Genomic DNA, 18,035 nt, shown 5'->3' on the forward strand with positions numbered 1-18,035 from the left:
ACTGCATCCCACTAAGGTGCCTTTTCCCTGTCACTTGGATGTCATGCTTGCCATCCCTTGCAACATCCTAGTTGCTCTTAGTCTGATCTCAAAACACAAATTGACTGTGAAATACAGTATTCTTTTGGATTTCACACTCAATTTTGCTGTGAAATTTATAAGGACTTATATTTTATTGATAATATTTGATAAGGTCTGAGATCTTATTTAGAAGACTTGCATATTCTGACACTTTGTTGAATTTTCTTTATTGCTATTTTTATGATATTTTATTGAATTGTCATATACACAAAAAGTATACTACTTATAATGCTGTAGTTCAATGAAACATTACAAAGAAGTCATTTTATCATTGGAATAAAATCTGAATAGCTCCCCTCTGGACTCCTGAAGACACTCATCTGTACTGTCTACTCACTCTTGTATCTCAGTAAATAAAATACTATTGGTCTAGTTGCTAAGAACAAAAACAATGAAGTCTTCCTTTGCTGTGACACACGACTAAATCAGTGCTGTGATCACTCCAGGTGAATTGGGCTGGCCCTAAATAATCACACAGAGACAGAGAAAATCCCTTTTTATTGGGGGTTCAGTGACGGCTCCTCTGCCTCAGCTCCCCAAGGGAGGCAAGAGAGGCAGGTGAAAGAGAGGGTGAGCACACCTGAAACCCCATTTATTGAGAAGAAGACACTTGAGAAAGTTCCACCCACATGAGGCAAGGGATTGGGTTAGCCCGGTCCCATTGGGTGACACCCACTCCCACAGTTGTAAGCTTTCGTGCTGCTAACTAGCGAAAGCCAGTTCCACACCTTCATTGCTCAAGGCTAAGGGTACTGCTCAGCTCCTAAGTGCTCAGTTCCTGTTCATGGTGGCCCCAACATTCCTTGAGTCTTTTCTTTGTCACATGCCACACAGGAGATCATTAGTAAATTGTAATAGCCCTACCTTCCAAATATTTCCAGAATTGTCCATATCATCATCTACATTGCAAGAGCCTTGCTCAAAACCACTCTCATTCTCATCTGAATTTTACACTGGCCCCCAAGCTGAACCTCTTGCTTCCATTATTCCTCATTTCGAGTCTATTCTCAACATTATGTGATAAGAACAGATACTACACTTGATCTTAGCCAAAAGGCCAAGAAGCAACAACATTATGGCAAAACTGATATTTTCAGAGTTTTAGCTACATTTTGTCACTCTTCTGCTCAAAACATTCTATGAGCTCCCTGTATCAAAATAAAAGTTAAAGTCCCTTTATGTGTTGGCTCCTAAAATCTGGCTATGTCCCCTAGTATTATCCTTTATTCCTTCTACTTAAACTGTCCTCCTCTCTATTCTTTGGAAAAACTGGATATATCCTCAAATCAAAGCTTTCACACCTGCTGTTTTTCCTCTGCCTGAAATGCTCATGTTCTACAATGTTTACATCCTTCTCCAGGTGTTCATTTATATGCAGAATTACCATATTTAGCAAAAATAAACAATGAACAAGATATCCAGCTCAATTTTAACTTCAAGTAAGTAATAAATAGTTTTAAGATGAGATTGCCCCATTTAATATTCGGAACTTACATGTACCAAAATTCATTAACGTTTTATCTGAAACTGGCTAAAATTCTTCAGGAAGAATGAATAAAAACTAACCTCTTCACTTTATCTGTTCTAGTTAAAATAATCCATTAATTACTTAAATAGAGTAGACACAATTTATGTGGTATCACTGTCCTCATGCCTGGATCCAGGTAAATCAGAATTACTTACAGAACAATTTTTGCACAAGGCTTATTTATATTTATATTTGATTTTTGTTAACACTCTTGACACTCTTACTTTCAGTTTCTCCCTCCTGCCCCCTCTGGTACACAACTGTGCTCAACTACATTTACTTCAACCACTATCGTTGTTTGCACTATTATAGTTGTAGGTTATACAGTTTTCTTCAACAAAGGAGAGGATACAAAATTTTACTGAAATAAAAAAGAATTAATGTCTGAAATTATTGTGGAAGATTAATGTTTCCTATGAAAATCTGCTCATAATAAATTTTTAAATTGTAGTTCAATTAAGTGAACTCAGTTTTTCTACAAAGAAAGGAGTGGGTCCTGAGAGCAAACTACAGAGAAAGACTGTGATTAGCAGGTTTTAATGTGGCTAAAATTTTCAAGTAATTACGGAAAGGAGAAGTTGATCCATTCTGATGAATTCAATGGAAAAGAAGAACAATGCACAGGAAGAAAGATAAGCAAATATGATGTTTGAAAACCCGTCACTTTCCTTCAAATGTGTTACTACATTTTCATGGGCACAAAGCGATTATCACATGAAAATATATGAAAAACGTTTTATATTGTCTAATTTGAATCCCTGCAACTTCTTTGGTAGCTCTGGTTGTAATTCCTTTCTTTTAAAGAAAGAAAACAGTCCCAAGCAGTGACTCCAGAAAAATCTCAAAATCAGCTCTCCTACTCCCCCACTAGGAGGAGGCTGCTATGACAAGGAGTCCAAGTCACCACTTTGTGCAATGTAGTTCCAAATACTGATGGTACCCAGAAATACTACTTTAGTCAGGCCAAAATATCTTAATTCTTTAACCTATATACAGAAATCAATTTTCCAGACATGTAATTGTCTTAATTATATCCCTGAGATTTCCCATAAATCCTCATACACTTCAAATCTAGACACAATAATCTAAATTCTTGACCTTTAGTTTCCTAATTTAGAATAAAACTTCCTTATCTCAGGAAAGTTGTTCTTTAACTCCAACAATTTAATAGGTCAGGAAGATAATAATACACAAAAGGCCATCTTCAATAATTTATCAGCTCCAGAAATAACTATGAAAGGTCAAAGTGTGTCGTTAGTGTTCCCAGGCTAATAAACCTGTTTCTTCTACACCAAACATGTTCACTCTCTTCCTATTTTAGTCCCGTCTAATCCTGGTCTTTCAAAGTTACCTTAACAATATGAGGGATATTTTGCAAGGCTCCTTTTTGTCCCCCCTGGTACAGCCTGTACTTCCATCCCTAACCTCCTAAGATTCTAAACCCCTAGCATTTCTTCATGTTAAGTAAATGCTTACATATTCCTTTTCAAGTAAAGAAAGCACTTGATCAGACTCAAAACTTGAATATAAAAAAAATACAGAGATCAAAAGCTCTGATAAAAATGAGATCTCACTTTTCTAGGGGAAATTCTGGCCTCACTGAGAAGATGATAAGCAGAACAGATGGATGGAAAAAAAAAAAAATCTGATGCTTGAAATTGCCAAGCCACCTGAACAATGAGCTAAAGGACTGTTCAGTTTTGCCTTTGTGTATGTACACAGGTGGCTGGCCTCTGACCTGTCTTTTTAAGCCCTAGTGTACCAATAATGACATTGTCTGTGAGATACTTTGAGGAAGCCATTGGGTTGATCTGGGGTAGTTCCAGTTCTCCTGGCTTTTCTTCCTGTCTTTATTTCCTTTGGCATTTCTCTGGTTGACAAACAAGGTGCCCCTGTTCCTGTGTATGAATGTCTTCATTGATTTCTGCTGTCACACTTATTTTCCTGGCACTAAACAAAACATTAATCCCTGGTATATGTCTTGGGTAAATTTGTCCTTTGTTGCTGTAAGTGATTTAGTAATCCTTTTCCTTTTTAGTGGAAATTCTGCTGAAGCTGAATACACCTCTCAATGTTTTCACATGACCGGAGGGTCACTCTGTAAGCTTCTGGGTTGGCACTGAATTTCTTCTAGCATTTAACATTCTAAACATAAAAAAAGAAAACTCACACAAGTATGCTTAGATTTTTAACTATTCACCCTGCAAGGGATATCACTCTATTGCTTTATCTTTCCAGTAGTCTTATATATTGACATTACTGAATTATAAACAGCAAAAAACAAATAGCAACTATTCCTCAAATGTTAAATTGTATAGATTTCCATAGAGACAGAACCCTCTGACAGAAGCAGTTTGAATATATTCTGATTTTTCACAGAAAAGCATTTTATATTCATCTACATTTATGAAAAACAGTCAGCATTATCTGGTTTATCCAACATTCTATCAACATTTGTTTCTTAGTCCTGAAATCTACAGACTTTCAGATTTCTTCAACATATTTAGCTGGCTAAGATTAAATTTAAATTATCTCAGTTTGGGAAGATTTATTTCCTATGGCATGGATCTATGTATGTGAAATGTACATGAAAATTGCAGTTCATATATATATTTTTTTAATTAGAAAAAAGAATAATACTAAATGGGGGGGGGGGAACAACACCAAATTAAATTTCTAATGCAGAGAGCGCCCTCATGTGGTAGTGCACCAAAAAGACTTTGGAAACATTGACAAAGATATTTAAACTGCTCTATCTATGGATAATATAGTTCTATGGTATAATGGAGCCCACAGTGTGCCCATTGCAGCCATTAAAATTGATTTGCCCTAAAAGTCCATTTCAGTATAACGTTGTAAGTAACTACATACAGTCAATGATGACAGGCACTTAGGATAAAAAATTAGTGCTTTCAGTTAGCTGCAAAACCATTCAGGAAAAACATCCAAAGTAATCAGATTCAGCAAGAACTAGTAAGACTAATTTGTTTAAGTCTCTTATTTCATTCACTTATTTTCTTTAAATTTTATATTTTCTATGTGAAAGTTTTGTCAAACAGAAAGAAAAAAAATCCTGCTACTGTAGCACATTACCAATAATATATTTTCTTTTTCATACACACATGTGTGCATATACACATATGTAGATCATTCTCATTAAGAACACCTAACAACATTTATTCTACCTTCACCCAAACAAGCAATAGTTACAAATGGAATCAAATGGTTTCTGCATATTTCAGGAACCTGAAGATGTTGCATCCCAAACTAAAATCATTGACAAAATATGTCTACCCTGTATTCATTAGTGGATTCCCTCAAGTAGCTGATAGAGTTTCAAGGGTTAAGTTGTAAGCAAACATCATAAGGGGCTTTAGCATTGAGCTCACTATTTCATCAATGAGGTGCAAATAAGTGTGGAGATGTTAATAACAGAGTAACAAGACTTGAAGTTCAAAGGAATACTGTTTGGTCACTGAATAGAGTATGTGTTACAAAAATTGAGTCCCTTGCATTACGAACTACCAGGAATTGAGAAGTTAAGATGAATGAATTGGGAATATTGCAGCATTAGTAATAATGAAGTTAGAACTTCCATTTAATCAGTACTCACTGTATGTCAGATAATATACAAAGTCCTTCCTATAATGTATTTTAAATTTCACAATACTCCCACAAAGCAAATACTATTAATTAATTTTAACTATTAATTAATTATAACTACTAAATTTAATTTTTGTGGTGCTGGAGATTAAACCCAGGGCCTTATGCATGCAAGGCAAGCACTCTACCAACTGAGCTATATTCCCAGCCCCTTAAATATAATTTTAAAGATAACCAAAACAGTCCCTGAAGAGGTTAGGTATCTCAGCAGAAGAATCATAGGAAAAATATCACAAAACTAGGATGTTCTGGTGCCAATGAAATTTACTGCCCCCACTGGAAAGTAAGATTGGAGGAAAAAAATCTCAGGAAAGGGCTTTAGTACAATAAAGGGGAAAAGTAATTTGGTTGGAATATAAGGAAGGATTAAGGCCAGGGAAAATTAAAAGCAGAAACAGGAAAACTTACTGAGATCAATGATTTATTTTTTTTAACTTTATGTAAATCAGATACTATTATTCCCTGGGTCTAGTCTCCAGGTCTGTATAACTGACTTTTAGAATTGGAAAAATCCTTACCCTATGAAATAAGTGGTCTCAGAGCTTAATAGTAGAAAAAGGCAGTGTCAGAAACAGAACAGAGGTTGGGTCCATGCTTGACACACATTTCAGTGGTGTGTTTCCTTCACAGTCACCTTGCTGAAGTCTGTCTAGAGACACTGCTATAAGAGTGCTCTTGCAAAAATAAAAATCTGACAATAATAATGCAGTAACAATTCCAAAATCCCAGTGCTTGAAACTATAAGGTTTATGTCTTCCTTACACTATACTTTCACTGTGAGTCAATTTAATATCTTGTTCCACATTGTTCTCAGGGGGATTCAGTTGAGGAACTCAAGTTGATGGAAAAGTGATCATCTGAAACATTTCTAGGGCTCACAGCAAAAAAAAAAAAAAAGAGAGAGAGAGAGAGCGCGCATGGGGCATTATTTTAAAGTTTCTGATCAGAAGTGACAACTGCTATTTCTTGCTCATATTTAACTAAAGCAAGTCAATAAGTTCAAGGGCTAAAAATTAAAACTTAAATGTGCCCAAGAGGAGGAAAGGAAATATTTGGTAGTCATTACTAATAATGGCTGACACATTTATTTTCTTGTTTAATTGACAGAAGCCATCTGACAATAAGATAAAATTGAATTATCTCAATTTGTCTAAAGAAACCCTGTGATGTAGACCTCTACCTGCTGTACCTTATCTCCTATTGACTTATCATTGGTGTTCTATATGTTAATTATCTTGAATTAGTAATTATTCCCCAAATTGTCAAGTATGTACATTTGCACATGATGTACATACTTGGAGTGTGCTTGTAGTTTTCTTACCACCTATGTCTTATTGATGCAAACCTACTTTTTCTTCAGGGTCCAGTTTGAGGACTTTCTGCACTATCAAGTTTTATCAGATAACTACTTCCTCCATCCATACAGCCCATGGCCTTATCCTTCTTCAACCCTCATCAGAGAGCATCACACTCACTTGCTTATGAGTAATTCTCACTTATTATGTTGTGAGTGCTCTGAGTGCAGAATTTCCAGATCATTGCTAGTAATAAATAATGTTTGGCTGAATAAATAAATAAATCTGCATTTTAATAGAGGATACCAAGGTTTTGAGGTTTAGTAAATAGATAATAATAAGCCAAGAAGATCTGAAAAAATCAAAATGGAACAGCAGGAAGATAGGCATATGGGCTGCAGGCTTATTATTTTGTTTTGTTTTCTGTTACTTATAAAGCTAACATTTCTTTCTACATAATTTTTAAGATTTAACTCGGTGATTAAATTGGATGAGAAATTGGAGTGGGGGGGTATATATATATGAATCACTTTGGAGGCTCTTTCAAATTCCATGAGGATGTCTCCTTGGAAGATCAAAGTGGATAAAGTTTCCCCTAAAATAACTTAATGAGAATCATCACTGTGCTGAGCAATGTGTTTTCTCATTTGGTGGTTTTGCTCTTCATAGGTAACCTGACAGTATATAATTTGTCCCATTTTACGGGGGAAGGAATAGGTTCTGTGAAGTTAGAACTTGCCCAAAGTTACATGGCTAGTAAGTACCTGAAATAGGATCCAAATCCAAGACTTTTTGATGGTGCACCCTTACTATCAGTATGCCATCTAAACAATAAATCATAGGTGGATGCTGTGAAGCATCTATGTACAAATGTATCACATGTATGCATCTGTGGGAATTGATATTCTAATGAGTCACCCTAACCTAGGTTCCATCAGAAGTCTTCTAACAATTTTTTTTCTAAATTGCATTTATAAGTTGGAAACTTCAAACTTTTCCACTTATGCAGATGAAGGTTTAGAACTCACACTTTTTACTGAAGCCTTACTTCCTAAGAAGCTTCCATTTTTCCAGTGTTGAATCTATGCTCATCCTGGTGCTGTGTGGTTGTTACACATCCAAAGTCTCATGACCATCCCATCTTCCTAGAACTGAACTCATCATTTGGATGTATTTCTTTGAATTCTTTAGTACTTTCAATATTTAAAGAAAAAAATATACAATGTTTTTCAGAAACTTCTCCTACCATCAATTTCATAATATCACAAGGTAACTGCCAGAGGTTTCTCAAATACATCCTCTGAATATACACAATTAGTTCTGGGCCTGGTCTTCACAATTATTCTTTTCTGAACTCAAATTGTATCCATCTGTGCCAAAAGAATTTTTATCAGAAGGCTCATTTAACCTTTGAATCTAAAAAAATAGTTCCTTAAAGTATCTATCAAATATAAAATGAAAAAAATTGTTTGGACCATTTGATTCTACAATCCTTCACAGACAGGTTTTATAGGAAAATATTAAAAGCATTTCCAAAACTTGTACTTAGAATAGAGATTTTACTCCTTTATTCCAACTTGCAGTGATATCCTGGGCTTAGAATTTGTGTGAAGGCTGCAAGCAAGTGCAAGTTGCTATTTCAACATTATAAACACCCAAGGAGCATACATTACAGGAGCAAATAGTTAACATGACTACTTAGTGAATTTTGTGTTATACAGAAATCAGGATGAGTAATAACTGATGAAAGAGTGCCAAGTAGTCAGGCTATTCTTGTTGTCCTTGCAGACAAACAGACGAACATGTTGCCTCAAAATTATTTCCTTCACGTTATTTCATTCCTCTTGGTTTTTAGGAGAGTCATTTCAACCTAACCTAAGCCTTATTCAAAGTCTAGGCTTAGACAAATAACCCATCCTCAGACATTTCATAAATCATTACATAATGTTTTTTTCATTTTTTTCATTTCATTTCAACTAGTCTCCTTTACAGAGACTAGTTGCCAGTAGTGAATCTCAATGGTTAACACTTTTTGGTCCACTCGTACCTTCTAATTAGAACATATTTAATAACACTTGATAAAACTGATTTATCTCCAAAACACAACTTCTTTTCTTCTTCACCTCGTGAATAACTGCAGAAGAAAATTATCTTTTCCAGGATATTGTAGAGTAGGCAATTCAAAAAAATAGAGATTTTAATAATAATGTATCAATAAAGGTTAAACATTTTCAACTCATGTATGGATATTACAACAAATAAAGAAAAATACATTGTTAGTATTGTAGGTTTATATCCATTAGAGCCAAGCCAAAAAACCATTTGACTCACTGAGTAACTTTTTGAAACAATGCACATGTTTGAAAATACAAATATGAAGATTATGGAATAGGCCCTTTAAAAGTACATGTTTCAGGAGAGTATGATTTTCAAAAAGAAGACTTTGGAGTTAGACTTAATTCAGTTCAGACTCTGCCACTGGACCAAATTAACCACACAATCTTAGGAGGATATTTTAATCTTAGTGAGCCATATGTTCCTCACCTGTAAAATGGGAATATCAACATCATACCTAAATTTCAAAGTTGTGGTAAGGATTAATAAAATTGAGCTGATTTTTATGTAAATGAAATATTTATAAAATACTTGATACTATCTGCCTGTTAGGTAAACAATATATGATTTCTGTTCTACTTAACATCATCATTCAAATATGTTGTTGAGGGTGATGCTTCATAGGTCCATACAAGTAATTGCCTGCATCTAGAATACATGCAGACATGTTCCATACATGAAACAACAGAGAATGTGAAAGTAATAATATTCTCTGGAAGATAATAGCACATACATTGAAAAACTTTGATGATGTTTCCAATGTAGTCATAAATTTGATGGCAAAAAGAAAGTGGGACACTGCAAGTACCCTCATTGTTATACTAAATTACATATAAGAGAAAGTGAGGGGAAAGGGAAAAAAAAACAAGGGGGAGAAATGAATTACAGTAGATAGGGTAGAGAGAGAAGATGGGAGGGGAGGGGAGGGGAGGGGGGATAGTAGAGGATAGGAAAGGCAGCAGAATACAACAGACACTAGTATGGCAATATGTAAAACAGTGGATGTGTAACCGATGTGATTCTGCAATCTGTATATGGGGTAAAAATGGGAGTTCATAACCCATTTGAATCAAATGTATGAAATATGATATGTCAAGAACTATGTAATGTTTTGAACAACCAACAATAAAAATTAAAAAAAGAAAACAAATAATTGTAGTTATAGCTATATAGATAGACTTCCTACTGGTTCTATCTCTCTGAAGAACTGTACATAACAGCACTAATAACACATATTTTTTAAATAAAAAAAAAATTCACAGGAAATTTTAATTGGATATAAACAAATTGACTGGTAATTTTTTAAAAAATCTGACTGCTGAATCTAAAATACCAATTGTAACAGATACTTTATTTTACATCATGAAAATAAAATATTGGTGTTTTCACGGTGTTTTCATATTTTTATTAGCAGTGCCAATGAGGAAAGTTGTCTGTGACACTAGTTTCTTAGTTCTTGGCTTCTGTTGTTTTAAGTGATTGTTTTTGCAGGTGGAAAAACCTCTTGGAAAAGGAATAGAGAAAATCAAAGTTCTTCCACTAAAATATGACCTGAACAATAAGCACTATTATGAGGTGACCTTCATGGTTGTTAATCTCAGTTTAGGGCACTTATGTTGTTGTCTGAAACAATCTGATTTTTTTCCCTCATATCAGACTGTGTTTCTTAAAGATCTTAAAGAAGCAGAGATAAATTATCTAGCTTAGTACCTCTGTCTTAGAAAAGTTCCCAAAGATCTAACATGAGTCACAGAAAATCTAGAAATTGGGAGATACTGAATACATGTTAAAGATATATATCATTCAAGATATCTGGGAAATCTACAACAAAAGATGAGAAAGACATGTTAATCAAAAGAGTCAAGAAATTTATTTAATTATTCTCAGAAATGCACAGAAAAATTATCCAATATCTTGGTCCTGTGTAAATCCATAAAATACAGTGTTGAAATAAGTACTTGTTTTGGAAAGAGACTTATGTTCTATTCTGAGCTCTACCAGTAAAGAACTATACCACCTTGGGAAAATTACTTAACCTCCCTGAGTCACAGTATAATGCTATTTTGCAGATGCTTATGAGAATTAATGGAAAAAAGTGCATTCAGAAAACTTAGCCAAGAACCTAATATATGACACTAAATAAGTGTTAGATTCACACAACTCCAAATACCTATATCCTCAGCATCAATTATGGTGGTGGGTATTATATAAGAAATATCTTGTAATATATTGTGACCAGGGCAACAGTGCTATATCATTTGGGTGATTTTAGCATTAACCATTATTATTTGCATGATTCTAGCATTATCCATCGTGTAAAGGTAATGATATGCTCTGGAAGATAATAGCACATACATTGAAAAACTTTGATGCTGTTTCCAATGTAGTCATAAATTTGATGGCAAAAAGAAAATGGAACACTACAAGTAATATCTTACTACAGCTTAAGATTCAATACGCCAGGTAAGGTGGCATGTGTCTTAAGTGCTCAGCTACTTGGGAAACTGAGGCAGGAGAATCAGTAAAACCCAGGAGTTAGAGGCCAACCTGGGAAATGTAGCAAGACTGTATGTTAAAGAAAAAAATATATTCAGGAATTTTTAAAGTTCATTGTTAAACAATAAATTTAAATCAGCCTTGGTGGAAGTATTTACACTATGAAGGTTGGGATGCTTAAAATCAGGGGCCTTTGTCAAATGAAATATATATATTTATGTATATGTAAATAAATAGAAGAAAAACCAGAAGTTTAAAGAAAGTAGAAGAGGGCGAGGGAAGAGGGAAGACAAAGGGAAGTACCTGGGAATGAAATGGAACAAATTAGGTTGTGTGCATATGTGAATATGTTACAATGAAACCCACGATTAGTGTAATTATAATGTACTAATAAAAACAAAAACTAATTTAAATTTTAAAAAGCACCATTGATTAAAAAATAAGTTCATGTAGAAAAAATTAACATGCAGTGTCCCCCAAAGACTCACATGTTCAAGATTTGCTCCCCAACGCAGCTGTGCTCCTTGAACATGTGTGTCTCTGGGGGGCACTTCATATCCAAACTGTAACAGTGAGTACCTTATGTTGAAATTCGCCCAGAAGCAGACTGAAGTGGAGATTAACATGCAGGACATTGATGAAGGGTCCTTGGAATTAACTCCCTTTGAAGAGAATGGAATGAAGCAAGAATAGGCAAAGGGAGAAGTCAAGCTTCTGTATATTCAGCAGAGTTCAGTCAGCCCCACAGGGAATTCTGGAGTTGGAAGAGTGACACACCAGAGCCTTAATAGATCAGTAAGCGGATACTCACTGGCTGAAGAAAGAATACACTTGGAGGAGGCAGCGGAGGCAATTCCTGAAAAGGCTGCCTGACAGCAACACTCCCCAAATCTTGGGCATAGTCCTTGAATCTTCAATGGGCCTCTGGTGGGCACATCACAGTGTCTGCTGCAAAGATTGGTAGAGAATTGTGAAGAAGATGGAGAAATTAAAAATGGCAGATTCTAGCACTAATTCCAGAAGACAAAATGCTATGAATATGGATAACCAATTGACCAATGCCAATGACAGAAATACCCTCACAGCAAAAGCAGCAGGATGACAGACTAGATCTAGCCACTTGTAGCTCTTTTACCCATACTTGTCCCCATAATATGAGTTTCTTAAACTGAGTGCATTATTCATAGCATTATTTTTCATAATACTGTATTTAATTTCTACTACATTTGATGCTGCTGATAATATAACTACATTTTTACCCTTTCCTCAACATTCAGATTTTACATTCTCTTATTTTCCAAGCAACAAATATCTATGTTTCCCCTTTTATTGTTCAAATAGCAAGTGGGGGAAATGTAGTTTTTTCTAAAAATGCTGAAGTGTGGATTAAGATCTTCCAAATACAGAAAAATGTAATTACAAATTTCCACTCTTTCTTATAGAATTCCTCACATAAATACCAGAAATGAGGTCACAGATTCTATCACAGAGAAGCATTTAGATCAAGCTAGATGTATAATCTTTTTTGGAATATAAAGGATATATTAATAATGCATTAACAATTCTGATGCATTATATATAACATGTCTATATGAAAAAAAGGGTTTCTAGAAATAAGACTAATCATATTACGCAGTACAAAAAATTTCTTGTCAAACATTCAAATAACTCAAAATTGCCATTGCTGTTAGTAATATTAATCTCATTATGTAAAATGGTGTCTTTGAATTTACAAGTCAGAACAATTATCATTTAGTTATTCAACAAACATCTGAGTGCTTATAATGGGACAGGTACCAGGGATACAGCAATGAACAAAACAAATATTCTGTTTTAACAAAGTTATATTCTAGTGGTGGAAAGTAAAATATGAAAACAAATAAATATGAATAATACTAAAAGAATAAATAAACAAATAAGTAAGCAAATTGATCCGTTATAAATCAGTGACACACGTGCTTTGCAGAGAATTAGGATAAGATAACATGACAGAGGTGTCGCTCTAGGTTGGGCAGTCTGGGAACATGAACTGTGATCCCCATGACAAAGTCATGTCAGGCACAGGAACAGTAAGTGGAAAGTCCTTGAGGCAGCAAGAAATTCATCATGTTCCACACTCAGAAAGAAAGCCAGCATGGCTGGAGCCTAAGAAACAAGAAGAGGAGTGAGAAGTCAAGTGGGAGAATAAAAAGAGGACCAGATCACTGAGGGCTTTTAAACCTGGTAGAAAGACGAAGAGGGGGGAAAATGGAAAAGAGGGGAAGAAAGAAGAGTAATGGGAGGAAGAAATAAAGGAGAGAGGTGGGGAAGAAGACAAAAGGAAGGCAAAATTGTTTTTTGTTTGGTTTTAGCCATAGAATCAAATATCATGGCTATCGGAAAATACAACATATAAAGAGAGAGATTTCAAGTACCAAAATGGGGGCATGCTGGAATTCTAGGGGAGAACTAAGGCAGACTGGCCTCCAGGACCCACTGGGTTCCACTGAAAATTCACAAGAAAGTCCCCTGACTGGATGGGTCTGAGAAGGAGAAGAATACCAGAAATTAGCCAAACATTGTGCATTCCCTCTCTCGTGACACCAATCTAAAAAAGTTGACTTACTAGAACTGTAAGATTTTAGTTGAAATAAAGTTGTCTACAGTTTTGTTTTGTTTTTCTGGACATTGTAAGTATAGAAACAGGATTGAGGGCAAACTAATCACAGGCCCAAAAGCAAACATGCAAGGCAGGTCTGAAATTCACTAAATAAATAGATAAATAAATAAATAAATAAATACCACAAAAGTTTAGTAGGGAAAAGAGAGTATTTCAGGCCAGGGGATAAAAGAGGTGATTTTCAGAGAAGGTTGTAATTGACATATGGTCAAGCCAGGACAGCTACTCCAAACAGACTGTGCCTTCCATTAAATGCTCTGCTTGCCACACTTAAGGGATCCACAAGCAGTGCTAAGAGCCATAGCTGAGTAGGAATGACACATGGCATTTTTGGTTGAAAGGTGACTCCAGCAAGCCATTGAGATGATAATGATTATGTTAAGATGTGCATTCAATTGGATATTAGACCCCTGCTGTCCGCCTAGGCCTGCTACTTTGGAGCTCTCCCAGGGACTCCCGGAGAGTTCCCATTGGTTGGGGAAGTGCGGTAGGAGGGATTTCCGGAGGAGGGATTTCCTGTTGGTGTGGTGTGTCCCGGGAGAAGGCCGCGTGCGTGGCATTCGCAGGAGTTTTGGAAATAAAGTTTGTTCCTGCTTGAGTGGCTCGTGATTTTGTGCCCAGCCAGACTGCGGCATTTGGTGGCCCATATGGGGAACGCCTGAATCTTGGGGGTAAGTGAAATTCCTCGCCCCTGAGGGAGAGTGAGAGAATGGGTGACCATTTCAAAAAACAATGTGTGCTTGTTTTGATTTATTTTGTTTTTGTTTCAAGCTGCCTATCCCTAGAACTTTTTCAGGCAAACTGGGAAAAATGGTTGGCTCAAGGTTTGAAGTTGTTCAGCCCTGAGGAAGAGAAAATTGATACAACGATTTTTTGTTCCATTTTGCTTCGGTTTTGTTTTGAGTTATCTGTTTGAGTTGCGTTATCCTTGTAGCAGAAATATGGGGTTGTGACTCAATTTGGCTATTGCTGGCCTCTCTCAAGTCCTCAGAAACTCATGGGTCCTTCTGTAAAAGGAAAAAAAAAGCATAATACTTTACTTTTCTTAATATCTGTATTGTTAAAAATGCTACTCCTAGAAAAACACCTGAGAGTCATAATTTACATGCAAATATCTACAAAATCCTAAGTAAAATAAAACTAGATTAATATAATCAAGCTAGAAACATTTATCTAGAGTGTATAATCTTAGTGAACTTGTGATAATTAATGTCCAGTACTCACAATCTCAAACGGATGAGGGTACTTTAGTAAAGTCTCACAGTAGTTAAGCATAAACACCCATGTAATAGAAGAGTTTAGGTTGAAAGCTTGCTTATCTAATCTCTGGTTTACTGTATAAGTTATTAATGAAATAATTCTTGACCCCAAACCTATTGACCTCATTGGGTTGAGATTCACAGTTCATCTCTGGCAATATTTAAGAACATTTTTATCATTTTTTTTTAAGTTTTTAATTTTCTTTATCATGATACTATGTCACTTCCTTTCAAGTTATGTATCTTAATACCTTAGAAATACTACTTGATTAAGAATCAAGAGACCTGAATTCTAACCATAATTCTGGTACTTTTTTGGCTATGGAAAAATAATAATTTCCATGGAGGTAGAAACTACATATATTATTATTAATACCAAGTTTTCAATGCCTAGCAGAGATATGAGCTGGCACAATAACCATTTGTTGCATGAATAAATAAATGAATGGAGTCATTTAACCTCCTGTACCTCAGTTTTCTCATGGAAACAGAGGTGATATATGTATCTTGCCTGTATAAGGTGATATATGTTATCAGAAGTTCCTGGGAATCCGTTTATATACAAGAAATTGTTTTTATTATAAGCAGTGCTAAAATTTAAATTCAATTATCATGATTCACCTAATATTGGTCTATTTTACAATGTATTCTATAAGCCTTTTAATATTTTTTTAGGATAAAGGGGAAAAAAGCAAACGTAACATTTTGAAAGGATTAACATAAGCCATTACTGTTTACTCTTTGTCATTTTTGTTATTGGAACAGAGCAAAGATACAGATAATTTCACGGGTACATAATTCAACAGTCACATGTTCTTGGCATTATAATATGTCTTTGTACTTTTATTTGAATGAAAGTTTGTCTAGTTCTGCTAATCAAACTAAAACAAAATGATGCAGTATTGGTGAGTGTATCCGGCTCAGGATTTCCTCATCTTGGACCCTGCACCTTACTCCACACAGAATGACATTACTCTAGATATGTCCCACTTGTTTATCCTCTCCTGAATCTAATCACTTATTTTTAACAAAAATCAGTGAAATACCTAGTGAGTCACAAACACAGGCAAAGAAAAATGAGTAAAGTCAACATAGTTGAATGAGAGAAACAGAGACATACCATATGCACATTATAATGTGATGAGAATTGACCCAGAGCTCCTTGCTATGTCCCCTACCACCCAGAGATAACCCTGCCTCTAATGACACAGGAACTTGGAAGCTATCAAATGTGGCATTCGCGGGAGTTTTGGAAATAAAGCCTATTCTTTTCCACATTGTTATATAAATGGAGAGTTTCAATTGCTTTTCTTTAATGGAAAATAAAAGCAAAAAAGAACAGTGACAGAATCCTGCCAGTTACCTTCAGTTTGAAGAATGTAGCTAAATGAAACTATTCCTCATCAGGATATTTTTAAATTTACTGTGTTTTGGCTCCAGAACATAGTCCCGACCTGCTCAGTTCTTGGCCATGATGACTTTCTGGCTCAGTAATGGGGTCAGCTGCCTCAGACCCTACAGAATGCAAAAGGAAATCTCAAGAGACTGACAATACTCAAAATAGACCAGGTCACTTATTGCAAATATTAACATCATCAAGTAATATAAAATCTTCTGCCTAGTTCACCCACTCAATCAACCTGCTGTACTTTGCAGTCAATAATTTGTCATGTCACCAAGCTTTAGTTAAATTTGCCATCAACATCTAGGGTGTTCTAACTATTTAATTCAGAAAGACAACTTTCACAAATTTTGGAAAAGTTTCTTTCTAACAGATATAAAATCCTAGTGGTAACTTCTCTTTTTTAGTAAAGAAAAAAGGTCTTGTTATTTTAAATAATGTTTTGGTTGCTTGTGAGGTTTCTTTTGACTAGATAAATAACAAGTGGTATAATTATTTTAGTATGAGTGAGTCCACAAAATTTAAGTCTCTAAGAAAGTCACATTTATTGAAAGGCAATAACTTTTTACTACATTTTAAGACTACTATTAATTGTTCAAGATTAAATTAGCTAAATAACTCTTTCATAATGGAAACTGAGAATACATTATCACAACACTTGTGATCATGGACTGCCTGTTAGAGTGGAATCAATATTAACAGCAACCAAACAAATAATGAACTTTTAAGAAGAAAATTGAAATGATATTATACAGGTAGTAGTATTTAGTAATATTTTGAATGTTAGTTATATTTAACAAAGGGAATTTTTAAAAAATACAAAACATTGATTTGCAGTATTTTTTAGTACTTCATATTTAATTTATTCAAAGCAACACAATCTTGTGTGGATATACATTTCATAGACATACAGAAATTTAGCAAATGTTTATGGCTTTATTCCATAAGGGAAGAGAGATGTACTAGTATTTTCAAAATCAAATCTAAAAGAAACTAGCTTATATTCACTCAGCCCAGTGTTGAAACTGTGAAGAATCTTGAGTGCCACAAACTACACTTTGGAATTTTTGTTTCTTATACCTGTGACCTCTGTTTTATAATTCTGTATTTTACTCCAAAAATAAAAATATTCACCCATTTATCATTGAATTTAATAAAGAACTTCAGGTTATTCAATTAGATACTCATTTTAAAGATGGTAAGAGGAGTAGAATAAAATCATTCTTAAAGAGTTAGTCATAACCAAGGAAAATCCAGGTGTGATCACAGGAAAACATTTCTCGGGGATAATTTAAGAGCATTACTAAAAGTGTGGGAAGCCATACCCCACCTGGATGATGAGGAAAGAGATGATTAGCTGAGCCATTGTCTGAAGCCCACTGAATCACTGGTTCCTTTTAAAAATGATTGGCTCTTTTTTCCTAAAGATGGGTTTTAAATTTTAAGAGAAATTTCAACCAACAGAGCTGAGAGAGAAAAAGAACACAGATCTTGAATGGTTCTTAATTTCTTAAGCCAGGAGTAAGGTAAGATATGA

At 34.9% G+C, this 18,035-nt stretch overlaps 1 pseudogene; it reads right to left on the reverse strand.

The window, feature by feature from the left end:
- Nucleotides 1-1,047: 1,047 nt before the first annotated feature.
- LOC114104695 (U2 spliceosomal RNA) lies at nucleotides 1,048-1,150 on the reverse strand (annotated as a pseudogene).
- Nucleotides 1,151-18,035: the final 16,885 nt, after the last annotated feature.

The sequence above is a fragment of the Marmota flaviventris genome, chromosome 7 (assembly GCF_047511675.1).
Source record: "Marmota flaviventris isolate mMarFla1 chromosome 7, mMarFla1.hap1, whole genome shotgun sequence".
Lineage (NCBI taxonomy): Eukaryota > Metazoa > Chordata > Mammalia > Rodentia > Sciuridae > Marmota > Marmota flaviventris.